Source organism: Amborella trichopoda, chromosome 3, assembly GCF_054954075.1.
Source record: "Amborella trichopoda isolate Santa Cruz 75 chromosome 3, AtrichopodaSantaCruz75HAP2 v2.0, whole genome shotgun sequence".
NCBI lineage: Eukaryota > Viridiplantae > Streptophyta > Magnoliopsida > Amborellales > Amborellaceae > Amborella > Amborella trichopoda.
Genome location: NC_142338.1, coordinates 55,364,461 through 55,381,917, shown reverse-complemented (window position 1 = coordinate 55,381,917; position 17,457 = coordinate 55,364,461).

Below are 17,457 nucleotides of genomic sequence, written 5' to 3'. Positions count from 1 at the left end.
TTTCTTTGATAGTAATCATCTAGTGATACTTTTAGATGGATCCCAAAACTTGAACTCACATTGTTTTTTTCCAAATAGCCATTGTTCCCAATAGAGCTATTGTACAGTACACTCCTGCAAGATCATGCTATACGTGCCACTTAAAATGGGGATAATGCGTATCAATTTCCTCTCCTAACTTAAATGGGGAGATGTATTAAAAAGCACCTAGGAGGAGAATAACTATTGACCAATTTACCTTTACATTATTTGACTTGAAAAAATCTAGGAAGGACTAATCATGTATAAATGGGTAATTCTTAAATAGTTGAAATAATTTTAAGCACATTTTAATTATTTTTTCCAATTCAAATACATGATCTCTCTCATTCCCCCACCTCCCTTTCCTTAAACTGAATCTATGTTTTTAATTTGTTGATATTTACCTCTATTTTTAATGCGTAGTGCGAGTCTTCATTGGGGATAAAGAGACAATAGGGTACAAGCTAGGTATAAATCAAACATGTTCCTAACAAGAGCATATCAACAAATTTTAATGGATAAGGTTTCTATGAATCAGCCGACTCATCTATTTATATGATGGATTTTGGATCCAAAAAATCTAGGGATTGACGATCTATACTATGGTTACATGAAGGAGAGTGATTGCATGCAATGGTTCTATAGTTACATGATGAAATATTTTTTTTAAATTACGTTAGGGCCATTTGTTTGACCCCAATTTTTTAAATGTAGACTTTTTTCTTTGTATTGGAAAAGGCTGGCCATAGGCTGTTCTTGAGCCGGGCCAACCTTAGCATTAGCCTGGCCATATTTCTCTGAGGACTGGGCCGGGCCGTGCCAGGTAAAATAAAAAGAAAATAATGCAAAAAATATTTAAAAAATGGGGGCATGGCCAGGGCGGCTGGCCGAGACTCGGTTTGAGAAAAAATAGATTTCAAGTCTTGAAAATAGTGCATTTTGTAATATATTATCTAGACCGTTAATTTTCAAGATTTTCAAGTGTTCAAAGATCTACTCCATCTACCTATTTTTTAACTTTAAAATTTATAATTAGAGATGAAAATTTTCATGTCATTATAAAGTTTTTTTATATTGAAGCAACATATTTCGATACTATTTGAAGGTGCCCTAATTTTTATTGTTGGGTGCCTTGGCCACGTGCAAACCACACCCTTATTTACATCATAAAATAAATTCATGAGAGGCACCATCTTCAAAATTTGATCATGTTAATGAATAGATAAAACCAATGGTTTAAAAAATGGATCGGTGACCCGGATCGGGTTCCCAAAAAACCTATTCGGATCCGCGAATCGGCGATCCAGATCGAGAATCGGGTGAATCGGTCAGAATAAAGCTTAAAAAAAAATCCGAAAAAATTATTAAAATTCATTATAAATATTGTTTTTTAGGAATTCAATAAGAAATGAGGGTACTCCATTAAGAATTTTCATGTTTTTGAATGAATATGCGAATATTGATATGTTCTTTCCCTGCATGAACCGTCATTCAGCATTTAATTTACAGCACATAAAAGGATAAACATAGAATTATCATGGAATAAGTATATCAACATACATGGACTACAATAAAGCATAAAATTAGTAACATATGATCTAAAAATAAAATGATAGACGACGTTATTGTTCTTCTTGGTCACGCTGGTGCCATTGATTGAATTCTTTTAACAATTCATTGATTCGATCTAAAAACGATCATCGATATTAGCAGGTGTCTGACTATTCCCAAATCCCTGAGTGTTAGTGTTTTGTTGTGTTCTCAATCTAAAATCCCCGAAGATTGTCCATCCTTCATGCTCACTTGCACTGTCGTGCTCATCCCTACACTGTTGCTGTTAGGACTCGATATGTGAATAATATGGCTGGGATAGGGTAGCCTCAGAATCATCATCTCTCTCATTTTCTCTTTGAATAATATGGATTAAAAAAAAAAAAAACAAATTTTCAAAAAAATCGATCATGGATTAAAAAAAAAAAATCACAAATTTTCAAAAAATTCTATCATGGATTACAAAAAAAAATTCAATCATGGATTAAAAAAAAATCACAAATTTTCAAAAAATTCTATCATGGATTACAAAAAAAAATTCGATCATGGATTAAAAAAAAAAAATCACAAATTTTCAAAAAATTCAATCATGGATTACAAAAAATTTGATCATGGATTACATAAAATTCGATCATGGATTACATAAAATTCGATCATGGATTACAAAAAAAAAACAAAAAAATTCAATCGTGGATTACAAAAAAAAAAAAAAAACAATTCGATCATGGATTACAAAAAATTCAATCATGGATTACAAAAACTCTATCATGGGTTACAAAAAAAAAAAAAAAAAAAAAAATTGATCATGGATTACAAAAAAAAAAACAAACATTTCGATCATGGATTACAAAAAAAAAACAAACATTTCGATCATGGATTACAAAACATTCGATCATAGATTACAAAAAATTCTATCATGAGTTACAAAAAAAAAAAAAAACAAAAAATTCGATCATGGATTACAAAAAATTCTATCATGGGTTACAAAAAAAACAAAAAATTCGATCATGGATTACAAAAAAACAATTCGATCATGGATTATAAAAAAATCGATCAAGTATTACAAAAAAATCTATCATGGATTACAAAAATAATAATAATAATAATAATAATAATAATAATAATAATAATAATAATAATAATAATAAATAAATAAATAAAATCCGTACGGGACTCGCCGATTCACTGTACGGATTCGCCGATCCCGTACAATGAATCGGCGAGTCACTGTGCAGAAATCGTTCGGTTCTCTCTAGAACCGGACGATTTCCGTTTTTTTCGCTGATTCAATCCGTCCATGGCGATTCCCGAGTCGAACCGGCGACTCGACGTTTTTTTAAACACTAGATAAAACGATGCGCTATGTATTAAAAGTAAAAGGATCGGGTTCAGTTGCATCATCTAGTAAAACGGGGTGTTTTTCAAAAATGCATCTTATATATTCATTCTATACGATCATGAATCTGAAAAGGCCAAAAAAATATATATATATATATATATGTTAAACTTTAAGAATCGACCGTCTTGAATTTGTTTTTTAACTACTCGTAACATTCATTCTAATTCCTGGTACATCATCAAATCCACAATGTTTCTTGAGCTACAAAACATGGATCTAAAGCGGTAATACATCTACAGTGATCTCCAGTGTGTTTCAAATTCTATATCCACATCTAAGATTATTTTAATAAACTTTACCAATTGAACAATATAGATAGCCTAAATGTTTGATTGGTACATGAAGCACAACCACCTCACTATTCTGAAAAACTCAAATTAACAAGTCTTAAAATAGGGATCTTACCCGGGAAAAAAAATAAAAATAACAGTCCTAACTTTGGGTAGAATTAGGTATCTCTATTCGAAAATTAATTAATGTAACCACTGCAAACTCACAATAGTAAACGTGAACTCCTATTATCTATAATGGCTTTATTTCAAAGTAATTTTCTTAAGTTCCAACTCAAGGTTAATATTCAAAACTAACTTTCAAGTCCCCCAACATAAAAAGCTCCTGAAATAAATTCAAGACTTCCTACACCATCATTCCTACTCAATACTGTGGTCTAAACTCTCCCAGTCACGGTTAACTTATTAAACTTCACTATTTCTTATGCAGATTTCTCAAACCTTTTGCCACCCCTCAACAATTGCGCAGAGAAACCCAAATTTATCTGAGTAGCCATTGTCATCCTATATAATGTTAACTTATGGTGATACTTTATGTCAATATATCCCAATATATGTTTGCAGAAATCGAATGACATCATTGATATTTAGTACGGTATTGGCCGTTCTTTCAAAAATGCAATAATTAGCATTTTTATATCACTTGTAAAATTGAAATAATTTGAACCCACCATCTATGTAAATAAGCCCCCACATGTGCCACTTTCTTGATATGACTTCAGTTGCACGTACTAATATATTATGTTATATATCAACAAACATAACTATCTTATCCAAAATAAAAATCTGCCATATTGTCTCACTCAATTGTGCTTATGCAATTGCATCAGAAAGTACAGGGTTTTTGGCCTAATGTAATAGACACCTTGGTGCTTACTTTATAATGCCCACCCATGTTGGTGACCAAGTAACATTATCTCCCAAACACTGTCCTACAAGTGGAAAATTAAACCTAATGAGTTTGCACTCAGAACTTCGCTAATACCTTTAGGCCCGGTCTAGATGGCTCAAAAACTTCATTAGATAATGAAGGTATTTGAAAATAAATGGACAACAAGTTTTCTCTATAGAGCTGTAAGCATTTTGGCAGCATTTTCTTAATAAGTGGCATCATAGGCTCGTTCCATTGAATACGGTAACAAACTATTCCAGCACTGAAGCTGCATCTTTCGACATGGTTTTAAGGTGTGCATTATTTCAATAGTATAGTATTGACACCTTATATAACCTCACACATGAAATAAAGTGGAGGGGTCGCAAATTTTCCTACTGCCTACACAGGATGTCCCAAATTGTCAAGCCCCTCATGAGAAAGAACTAACTGTTTATATCTGTCCACATCAAAGCTGCTAAAAATTATTAAATATGTCCCTAATTCAAGACCCTTGTGAGCAGTAACTAGCTTCTTATATCTTTGCCCACAAAATAACTTGTAGAGAGAAAATTTTCTCTCTACAAACAAGACTAACAGATGAAGGGGTAGAATCAGTTTTAAACAAACAGGGACTTGGATTGACACTGGCCAGAGGCTTGAGCTTGATTCAGACCTGTCTGTCAGAGACTCCATTCAAACACAATAAAAGAAAAGAAATGAAGAGAAAGTTAATATGGAGAGCTGATTAGACTTGGATGGATCTCATGTTTGATTCCAGACTTTGCAGCCTGTCGAGCTCAAAAGACTTTGGCCAATCTGCACCGACCTTGCTAAATTTTCTAACACAAGTAGAAGTAAATCCCCCCAAAAACTGGGAACTAGCCATATTACCTAGCCAGTCTGCCAGGCAGTCTCCATCTTGCATAACATGAATTACCCACCAAAACAGCTTCATACATCAAACGAAACACTATTGGAAAGCAGGTAAGAAAGGTACAAACGGCAATCCTTAAGGACTGTCGATTCAATCTCAATTCATGCTTGAAAACTTATGCATGGGCCAAGTTTCTGATAGTCTTTGGATTGAGACTAAGAAAATAAAACACAACTGTAGGGGTGGGAATGAGTTGAGCTGGGATTGGTAGTCCAAGAAGCCAAAGTTTTGCCTAACACATTGGAAGGGGCCAAGTAAGAACTCCTTCCAGACTTGGCCGGGCTTCCAATTTAGCCATTGGCTCAATGTTACCAACATCAAACTGCTGTTATTGTTGTTGTTGTTGTTATTGTTGTTCTTATTATTATTGTTATTGTTATTGTTCTTATTGTTATTATTATTCTTATTATTATTTTGTTGACCTATAGGGTGGTACAATGCTCAAGAAATCAAACCACCCAATATCTGGGTCTGGCCAAAGTATGGGACAGTTTCGATGTTGCTGACATTATATTGCCTCTTGTGTAATAATTTTTATCAAATATGGGGTGGTTCGCTATCTGCATCATCAAACTACTCCATACTCGGGACTTGATCAATCCGTAAGGTGGTTCAATGTCACTAATGTCGAACTGGCCATATATGGAGCGGTTTCAATTTTTGAGATATCATAGTGCCCTAGGTGTCAAGAAATATAAAAAAGTTAAGGAAAAAGGATCCAATATTGCCAATCGAATCATAAGCAAAATTGGAATAAGAAAAAAAGGGGAAAAATTATAAAAACTCCCCCAAGTATATTATATATGCAACTTAACCTCCAGCTAACCTTTCTTCTCACTTTTTTCCCCACAACCAGCTTTTCTCACAAAAAACCCCCCCAGGTAAAAAGTTATTATTTTTTGGATAGAAATGTCTTTCCTGTACAAAAAAAAAAAAAGTCAATCAGTGGTCCCAATTAGCATATTGCCGGAGTGACCAATTCAACCGTCGGAGCAATGTGGCTCAAGAAGGTGTACTGTTGGAGGGCGTCTTTGTACTGCCAAAGTGCTTGTCTTCATTGCCGGAGCGTCCTATTGAACCGGCGGAGCGCTGTGGCTCCAAAAGGTGTACTGCCGGAGCGAGTCCTTATATTGCTGGAGCGCGTGTCCTCATTAACGGAGCGACCTATCCAACCGTCGAAGCGTTTTGGCTGCAAAAGGTATACTGCCGGAGTGAGTCCTTGCATTACTAGAGCGCGTGTCCTCATTGCCAAAGCATTTAAATGGATTGCCAGAGTGCACAGGGAGAGAGTCGTGGGTAAAAGCCATGAGGAGAGAGAAGGGGGTAGTTTAATCTCTTTTTTCTTTTTATTTGGATTGGGGGTTGGGGGGGGGAAAGGGTTTGCGAGGAAAGGTGGTTGTGGGGAAAAAAGTGAGACGAAAGGTTAGCTGGGGGGGTAAGTTGCATAAATAGTATACTTGGGGGGAAGGGAGGCGGGGGGTTTGTAATTTTCCAAAAAAAAAAACCATGTTAAAGTAAGAGAAAAACCTATGGGGGGTTTTTGCACTAATACCAAACTGAGCTTTACTAACTAGGCCAGTTGGTTGGGAAAAACTTATGTTACCTGGGTACATAAAACTATCCGATAAGGGTTCTAATAAGTCATCCATTGATGAGGTCGGAGTGTGCCCACATAAATGAGCCAAGAGACTGTGTGACCCTTGAGTGTGATAGTGACCTTCAAAGACAAGGGCCAAAGCCTCATCCGCGAGGCATCACATGACATGCATATATGATAGTCGTTTCGGGAAAGCAAACCACATTTCAAGGTGAAGCTTATGCATGTATGAAAGATATCCCTATGCATCATAGGAGCTATGGTCGCATCAGGTCTAGGTTGCCTTGGTACTTCTTTAGGGAATAACCTGAAATCCACAAACTGGGATTACGACCCCTTGACTTATCAGTCAAACTTTGATGACCACTATTGAGCCCCTGCATGGATTGTGGGTCATGAAAAATATTGGGTCGCTTTGATAAAACAAGTGTAGACCGTAGTCCACATTTGAAGGTGGAGTGCCCCAGTATTTATTTATTTAATTCCTAGACCATATAGATCATTTTCCCATCTAATGAATTTATTTATATGAGTTTTAATGATATATGATTTTTATATTTGTTATTTCAATTTTTCTAAATCTTTGGATATTTTATTTAACATATTTAGATTTATAAAAGCAGAGATATTGATTTTAGATTGATTTAAATATTCAAAATTGATTTTATGGATTTTTAAAAATCATATAATTTTAATAATTTTAATATTACATGGGATAACCAATGTGTTAATGGATCTGCCATTGCATGTGGGTGGGGTCTGAGAAGTACCACCTAGGGTGCCACGCCCCATCCTAATGAAACTTTCCTTGTGTCAGTTCAAACTTTGGCTTGAAGATAAAGCTTTGAAACATTTTGGAAAGATTTTGACTTGAGCAAGCTTTCAAAGGATTTTTGGATAGTATGAAAAGGATTGTGCATAATTTTTGGTAGGAACTATATTATGAATGGAATTATTTTATTTAATTTCTATTGATAGGGAAATGGTTTAGGAATGGGGGATAAAGGTTCTGGTATATTCCATGATGTTGATGGCTCATCTATGGAAGAGAGAGCTCGAATCTCTCGCCCCACAAGTCACCCAGGATCAATGGTTCATATTCAATTTCATAAGAAGAGGCAAATAATAAAGAACCCTAAGGAACCCTAATCTTATTTTTGTATTGTAAAAAAAAGACCCTATGCCCATAAATCTCTACATCAAAATCTCTATTTCTCTCTCTAATATTTCTATATCTCTGGAATGCCCAAATAGGGAGCACACTCTACTTAGAAAATAATGGTCTCTCTCTCTCTCTTATGAAAAATTAAGGGGCACGCTCCACTTAGAAAGATCTCCCTCTCTCATCTTGCTTTGATGATCTAAAGGGTTGGGTAGTAGAAGTTAGTGGATCTTATCTCTCTTAAAAATGTTTTACGGGTTGTACCTAAAGTATAAGATTTGTGATCAAGAGGAGTTTATAGTTCCATTAGAATGTTTGACCTAAACTTGCTTTCCCAAATGAAATTGAAAGTTGATCGTTGATCTCACATCATCATATGGTGGTGACTCAGTGCGACGTGTAATAAGTCATCTTGAAGTAATCTCCGGCACTCTCTTTTTTGTTTCTTACCATATTTAATTATATAGTCATTATATTCTTAAGCATATGAATTGTGGTTGTTTTATTTGGTTAAAAAAAATTGGCTTAGTGGCATCAATGTTTTTAAGATATTTGATTTGTTAGTTTATTTTCTTTGAAGCAAGAGTTATTGTAATAAGGCTACTTGTAAGTAATCTTTGTCAAAATAAAAGAAAGAAAAAAGAAAATGGGTGAAAAAAAAAAAAACTATTCCTTTCATAAGAGGCCATGGTCATGCCTCCTTGGGTAGGGTAAAGCCACTTTAGCCTATTGGCAGTCCTACTTGGCGGAAACCTGCATGTTAACAAGCTACTTTGAAAATTCACTGTCATCTCTAAACGTAACAGGAGCCAAATGCACATTTAGTGTATTAGTATAGGTTTAGTTGGGAGATGGTATAGCATCCGCATGATGTAGATGCTTGAAGTGAAGCATGTGCAAGCACCTTTCAATGATTCAAATTAAACACAGCCCTATCCAAGGGTTATAAAGTAATTTTTTTTTAATTTTATTTTTTCTAACAAATCTTAATGAGGTAAAAATTGGGGTGTAAATAAATCAATACGTGGTGCACTTTGTAAAAATATTTTAATTATTTTTTTAAAAAAAGGTCAAAATACCCATGAATGTTTCAGGGGTATGTTGGTGTGCCGTATAAAAATAAATCTCGAATTTTTAAATGAAAATAATTAAAATAATAATAATTTATGGCCATTAAATATGGCCGAGTTCAATCTGAACAGTTTAAAGGATGCTTGTTTGCTTTCCCTTAGATTTACACTACACTTTGAGTTTTCCGGTTCGTGTGAATCAGTTGCTGATGTAAAATTATTTACATATGCAAGCAATTTACAGGAAATAGTTTTCTACACTTATTTTTTTTCCACATTTGTTAACACTTGTGAAAAAACTAGTGTAATAAATTCCTTATGTTTAAGTGTGAGGGAGGATAAATGATTGGGAGAGCAGGGGTTTCTTCAGTTTTGGCAATCTCATTGGGAGAGTTTTGCACCTGATTGAAGAGAAGCGTTAACTCCTCCCCTCATGGGTTTTGAGTATTAGATTCAAGGGCTGTGGACTTTTCTATTGGTCAATATTCCCCCTAACTTTTTGAGCATTTAGTTTTCGTAGTTGTGGACATTTTCTAGGGTCAATATTCTCCCTTCCTAAGGCGCGTATTCGAGTTGAGAACTAGAGATATAAGTCGTGCTATATGATATTAAAATCAACTTAAATAAATGCCTATGCTAGAGCACTTTAGGGCACGCGGTTGAGGCATGCATGGAATTATGACCAAAAAGTGCGTTGCCATCATGTAGATTCATGTGACTGTTCCTTTTTATCTGGCATCATTACTTTTGTACTTAAATTTATTGCTTTTTGAAGGGAAGAGATTACACCATTTGTTATCCTTTTGAGCAGTTGAGATGGCATCATTCATTGAATGGTACTCATATTTCATAGTATTTTAGTATTTTTCTTGGGGTCTTTACGTTTTCATGCGAGAGAAACATGCAGAGCTTGGAAATTATTGAAGTCTTGGGTGAAATTCTAACATTCAGATGACTTGGTCTTACTTTATCGTTGAGAAACAAAAAAGATTTTTATCTCCAAGCTTAGCTTTGACTTGGCTTGCTCTTTTTTAAGTGTCATGCAGTAGTATCAAATCAAAATACCAAACAAGCATTTGCTTGGGTATTCTTTATCAACCAGCGTTGATGTAGGAGAATTTGTTTAGGAAGCAATAAGCCCTTTTTCTCTTTTTTTATGGTAATTTTTTGTTTTAGCGACTAACAAAGAAATCCACCATTAAAACCTAGAATTAGAATGATCTTTTTCATTAGGTAGACGCTTTCTATAAATTTTTTATTTTTCATTATGATTGTTGCGGTGTGCTACTCTTAGATGATGAAACTAAGGCTATAAGTTTACACGAAGAATACTGGTGTTTGATAGTGTATATGTTTAACAAGAAAAGTTCGTATAAGGTGTCTAACTTTATACAATAGAGGTAAGGTGCATTTCGAAAACCCAAAAAAAAAATGTCTCGATAATGCAAAACCCTCAAATTGATCATCTCGATCTCGAGATGTATAGATTTAAAAAAATTTGATTTCAGGCCATAAAAATAGTGCATCTTGTAACGACTTATCGGAACCATCCATTTACAACATTTTCAAGTGTTTATAGATCTACTCGATTTGCACCATTACTAAAGCTTTGGATTTTATGATTCGGGACAAAAACAAAGTGTTAGGCTATAACAAGAGTTTTCGACACTAAAACCACATCTTTTGGCATAATCGGGAGGTGTGTTGCTTGAAGTGTTTATGGTTGATGCCTTATACAAACCACACCCTCTTCAAAATTATTAAGGCTTTTGTGGTCTGCGCATAATTTGTCAACCCAGAGGACCACTGATTTTCGGCTTCCAATCCATTGACTTCATTTGCTAAGGCAACTTGAGTCAATAATTTTGGTCGCATGATATGAAAGATCATTTAGTTTAAGATGGAAATTAATTCCTTATTTTGTACTATTTTAATGATTTCTAGTAGATATTGAAAAGTTAGTTGTACTATTTTAATGATTTCTAGTAGATATTGAAAAGTTAGAAACAACTCGTTTACGCATTATTTAGGGCATGTTTGGATGGCATTTGACTTTATCTGGAAGGGTGCAATTTGCACACGGACCCATCCGTAGGTGTAAAGGTAAGGTGCACCTTCAAATTTTATTATGCTGTATAATTTTGATGTAAAATGTCTTTAGGATTATCTCAAAAATCTATTTTTATATCTAATTATAAAATTTTAAATTTAAAAAATTGTTAAAATCAAGTAGATCTATAAACATATGAAAATCTTGAAAATAGACGGTGTAGATAATATGTTGTAAAATGCACTAGTTACGAGACGTAAAATCTTTTTATTTTTCATAGTCATACATCTCGATGTCGAGATGGTCAATCAAAGGGGTTTTTAATGTTAAAACTACCTTTTTCGATAGATTTTTGAGGGGCATCCGTAGTGCTACATTATAAGGTAGCATCCTTTATAAACTTTTTCCTATCTGGAATAGACTATATTATCTAAAATTAATATATTTTGAATAATCTTTTTTTATTGTTTGTTTGGTACATATCTTGTATCATGGACTTTATTGTTTTACTATTTAACCTTTTCAGCAATTGCTAGTTATTTTAAGCCATTTCTTGCTAGAAACACGTGATTTTCAGCAAATTATTTTGAATGGGGTAAAAATAGCTTTTTCAAAAAGATAAACTTATATATTTTTTAAAAGTCTATCTCAAATAAATTTGTGATGGACACTGCCAAACAACAAGTAATTCATAATCATGAAAAGTTTATATAGAGCTGAGGCTCTAAACCTTTAAATTGGAACTTGCCTCAAAAATTTCACTAGAAGACATTGTTTTGATGCCCAGATATCCTCAAATTGATCATCTTGACATCAAGATGCATGAGCATGGATTTCAAGATTTTGAGGTAATGTATTTTGTACCTTATTTTTTGACCGTCAATTTTAAAGATTTTCAAGTTTTTATAAATCGGTCAATCTACACTATTTTTTAAGCTTTAAACTTTTTAAATAAAGATGAAAATATATTTTAGGCTATCACAAAGATTTTCAGTATTGAAACCACATTTCTCGATACTATTTGTAGGTAGGCTCTAATTTTATTGTTTAGAGCCTAGGCTCTATACAAAACACACCCTAATTTTATTGAATATGTCAATAATTAATAATGACAAGTACATCCAAACAACCCTAAGATTACTTGTATAAGCATAAATAACATGTGTTGTTTATACATTGATATATATGCTTATGATAAGAGGCCCAATATGTTGTCCTCCTAGTCAACAAACAAGCGTAATTTAGATCTCAATATCATGTTTCATGAAAATATCTTGACTTTTTTCTCTCTTTGCTATATATTATATGATCTAATGGGCAACCCATGGGTGCGTCATAGACAACTTGGAACACAGCTTTGCTATGCATCAAGAATTGCTCTCCACAGTTATTGCTTCGACTTGGAAATACGAGTTGTTACATTAGTTTAAAATAGAAGGGAAAAGGTGATTTCATAAGAGGGAGAAATGATGTTTGTGTTTTTTAAAACATAAGAGGTTCGATTATTCAAAGAAGGTAAACTGTCTCTCTTCCCCCTTGGGACGAAGCTATTGAAAATAACTCTATGTATTTCGATATATATTTTTGCTTTTTCTTTTTTTTTGGATGAAAGAGTGGGGATTTATGCTCTTACCCTCTGGTGGGAATGGAGTCTGAGATTTCATCATTAGCTCGACAATACTACCACCAAAACCCCATCCTATTATCTAAATATACTTGCTAATTGCCATAGATACCAAGTTACTATATCCAACCATCACGTATACTACAACATACATTTTCCTTAACACCTCTTGCACCAACATACTTATATTAGTCCTTTGCTATAATAAGATCGGATACCGCATCGACATATCAATCCTTCGGATAGAATTCTTCAAAAGTTCATCTAGACACGAGGGAGTAATAGTAGAAGAAAGCATTATTTGTCGTTTACTGGGTGTGTAAATCAATATTTGTAAACTTGGCCGGTCCAACTCGGAACCAGGCGGTCAAATCGGAATCGGGCGCTGACCAATCCAATTTTGACTTGTTTAGGAGATCCGGCTTATTTTTCAAACATTGGTGCATACACATGCATGTCCATGCATAGAGTTGGTCACCTAAGAGTAATACTCAATTAAATTGTGTGTTTTTATTGAAATGTTCACAACCTTCGTCGGTTGGGATAATGTACATATCTTGGGTTTGAAGTCTTACCATTGACTCCAAACAGGCTCACATTGATTGAAAACAATTTGAAATAAAAAAAGACTTCCTACTTCCATTCAATCATGTATATTGTTTTTTTATTCGTCGTCCGTGTTCTATTTATTTTTATAATATTTTTATTTCATTTTCTTTTTTTTATAAATCTCACCAATTCCCATACCAATTAATCTAAGCACAAATTATTTTACCTTAACGTCGTCTCTTTTAATGAAACATTCCTGCATATGGAGAGAGAGAGGTAATTTAAGAGGTTGATTTGGGGGTACGCAATCGAGGAAAGGCGAATGGGAGAATTTGAGAGGTGTGTCTCTCCTAATGAAGTTGTTGGTTAGCTATTGCCATTACAAAAAAGTTAAGGGAAAATTACGTCCATACCGTTTTATTTTATCGTTTTTACGTGATGGTAAAAAAAATATGTGATATTTATGTGGAGGTCTTTGTCCCCCTAATGTTTTTATTTTTTTTTTCAAGTTTTTTTCCGGTCTGAAATTTATTTAAAAAAAAATAAATCATAACCACCTTAAACCTTCAAAATTTAATGTTTAAACGCAGTGACCACGTTAAACCGTTAAAAAATGAAGTCTAAATTTGGTATGGAGTGAGAAATATTAAGGTCTAAATTCGGTCCGAAATTAGAAATATCGGACCGTCTTAAATCTTCAAAAAAATGAGGTCTAAATGTGGTTAGACCGCCTTAAACATTAAAAAAAAAAAAACGAGGTGTAAGCATCGTGCGATGTTAAAAGTTTTAAAAATGAGATCTAAATGAACTACCAAGCAATCTGATGATTAAAAAATCAGACTGGGGCAAATTTATCAAAAAAAAAAACAATCCAATCCCCCATCCTTCTAAGTAATAACAACCTATTTTGGACCCTTTTCATTATTACGATTTAAAAAACCTATAGAGACATAAATTTCCCAAATATTAATCAATTCGAAAGCATTTTTGGAAGCATACGGGCTTTCTTAATGAAAGAGCTCACTTCATTTAGTGGCAAAGGTAAATAAGCCACCTACCTTATCAAGAGAAATAGGGAATGTTGTGCTTTTACCTAAGCCTTGGTGATTACTTCCTCTCTTTCTCTCTCACAGAAATGCAGTGGAGGAATCGAGAGATAGGAATTTATGGCTAGTTGAGGAGGGTGTAGGGTTTGGAAGTCATATCACACAACGACCGCTTATCTTTCATTTATTTGTTATGAGAGAGGGAAAATTGTTTCACGTTGGCTGGACCTGTGACAACATATGCTGTTTAAAAAGCGTAAAGCATTTATTTTAAAGATAGATGCAAGTTGGTGTTTTATTTAAAAACAAATATTTTATTATAAAATTATTATTTATAGTTTTTTAATTTTGTTTATTTTTTTATATTTATGATCTTCATATTAGAGATTATATATCTTTAAAAATTAAATCCAAAAACACATCTAAAAAATAGATTGATTAAGAAGCCCGCCTTTCTACTTGGCCGGCCGCTTATAAACCGGATCCATGAGAAAGTGAGGGGGAGAAAGTATTCCTTGTCTAATGCGGAAAATGCGACTATGGACAATGGAGTGGTTTACTGGTACCCAACCACCGGAAATATACACAATTTTGTTACGTCACCGGAGAATATTATAAATGCGTTGGTGAGAGAGAGTCGGTGGAAATGACAGACGTATTATAGAGAGAGAGTCGATAAGGCCTTGACGTATATTCGAGATAGTGCATACGTGGATCGTAACAAGATTTTACAATTTTTATTTTAATATTTCAGAGCCAAGGCGCCGCACTGATTTGGCAATGAGGTTGAGGTTGTGATGGTGGCCTCAACTACCCGTTTAAATTTCCATTCTCATCGACAAATTTGAAAATTATTCACTATTTTTACAAGAAATATATTTCCCAATTCTAGTCCCGATGGCCGCTCATAAAAAAAAATTACTTCTTTTGGTTATTTCCCTGTAGTGGGATGTATTAAATTATTTAAATGGTACTTTTAAATAGTGACGAGTCAAGCTGATGTACTCACGTACCACTCTACAACTGCAAGAGATTTTATCTAAACAACTTTATGGCCAAACGCAATCTAAATGATATTATTTAAGTAAGGGTGCAGTTTGTATGGAGCCGAGGCTTTGAACAATCGAAGTAAAACGCACTTTCAAATAGTATCGAGAATATGATTTCAATATTAAAAATCTTCGTGATAGCGTTAAAATATATTTTTATCTCTAATTATAAATTTTAAAGCTTAAAAAGCAATGTGGATAGAGCGAATCTATGAAAACTAAAATATCTAAAAAATTGACAATCCAAAAGTGCATTACAAGTTGTACTATTTGCATAACTTGAAATCCATTTTTTTTTTATGCACATGAATCTTCATGTCGAGATTATCGATTTTAGGATATTTGAGCATCAAAATAACCTCTCTTAGTAAAAATTTGAGGTGGACTCTAATTTGATTGTTTAGAGCCTCAACTCTGTATAAGCTTTTTCCTTCTAAGTAATAATCCAACAAGATTCTTTAGTTTGATTTCAAAAATAAAAGTTCTCAAAATCAAAGAGTTCTTCATTGGGCACTTATCATGACTAGTGTTTGAAAAATTGCCAAATCAGGTAAAAACTAGTATAGCACCACCAAGATCCCCTAGTTTTTTTACCTATTCCTAATGATTTTCTCTCATTTATTTTTAATAAAAACCCCTTGAAAATTGACGAGCTTGCACCAGTTGAACCCGATTGAATCGATTGGACATCAATCCAACTTGTAGAACACGCCGTTAAGTCATTATTAATGATTTAAAGAACATCGAGTTGGCACATAATCATCTAATCCAACTCGCGAATCGATCACCCCTTACTGATTATGCATATATATATATATATATATACAAATAATGAATCAGGTTAAACGATGATTTACTATAATAAAACAACTTTTCGGACTGCTAATTCACTTATCTGGATAGGTTTTTGACCGGTTCACTATTACTTCGGCACAATATAAAGATGATCTTGACCTATATCGAATTTTGGGGTACCCGATCGCCGATCCATTTAGAAATCGATTGTAATGATTGCTGACAATGACTCGTTGACTCATGAGAAGGGCATAGCACCTGCCAGATTCTCAGCGAACAAATTCCTGCAATTTTCTGCCGGAGGGTCCCTTGATATAACAGAAATATCATTCCTGCTCTTGCCACTGTGGAAAGAGCCGTAGGACTTTCCCGCCAACTAATTAAAAAAGGGTAATTTCGTAATACTCGAAATTTCTAGCTTTGCGTGGCTCGCGGGCATAGTTTTTTCAATTAATTAAAAGGAGGTGTATTTTATGTCCCTGAAAATTGTGACAATACCATCTGAGTCTCTCATGAAAGGAGGATTTTGGCTTTTCCAAGATACTTGTTCCCTACTTTATTTTCCATTTCTCCTATAATCTTTGCGCTATATGGTAAATGTAATGTACACTTTATTTAGGTATATAAATATGGGAAAAGTTTATATGGAGGCAAGACCCTAAACAATCAAATTGGAACCTTTTTCAAAAGTTTATTTATAAGAGATTGTTTTGATGTTCAAATATCCTCAAAGTGATCATCTCGACATCAAGATACATGGATATGAGAAAAAATGGATTTCAAGTTTTGGAAATAGTGTATTTTCTAATGCATTTTTTGACCGCCAATTTTCAAGATTTTCAAATTGTCATAGATATGTTGATCTATACTATTTTTGAAGCTTTAAACTTTATAAATAAAGATGAAAATATATTTTAAGGCTATCACAAAGATTTTCAGTATTGAAACCACGTTTCTGGACACTATTAGAAGGTAGGCTCTAATTTGATTGTTTCGAGCCTGGGTACTACACAAACCGCACCCTGTTTTTAATAAAGGCACCTTGAGGGGTAAGATAGATACCAAGGCCACTCGGAACGAGTCAATTTACTCGGCTTGGCTGGGGCTGAGTCCGAGGCCCGAGACAAGTTTAAAAACATTTGATTCCAGTATCATGTTTTTGGGGGGCTCGACCGTGTGTTATAGGTCATCCGGGGTTGACTGCCTGATACACCCTGATCCTCTCCCAAGCTCAAAAGCTCGAGTTCAGCTGCCTCTTCAGTCTTCAATGTGTCACAGAGAAATTTCCACAATTGTGAAGGACTTCTCCAGCATAGATGCATCATAAAAAGTTCATAGCTTTCTTGAGAAATAAGAGAACCTCGTAGTCCTTTTCTTTATTAGTGGTTAATAAGAATTACAAATAACTATAACTTTTTTGTCTCTGTTATGCATATTCACAGGGTT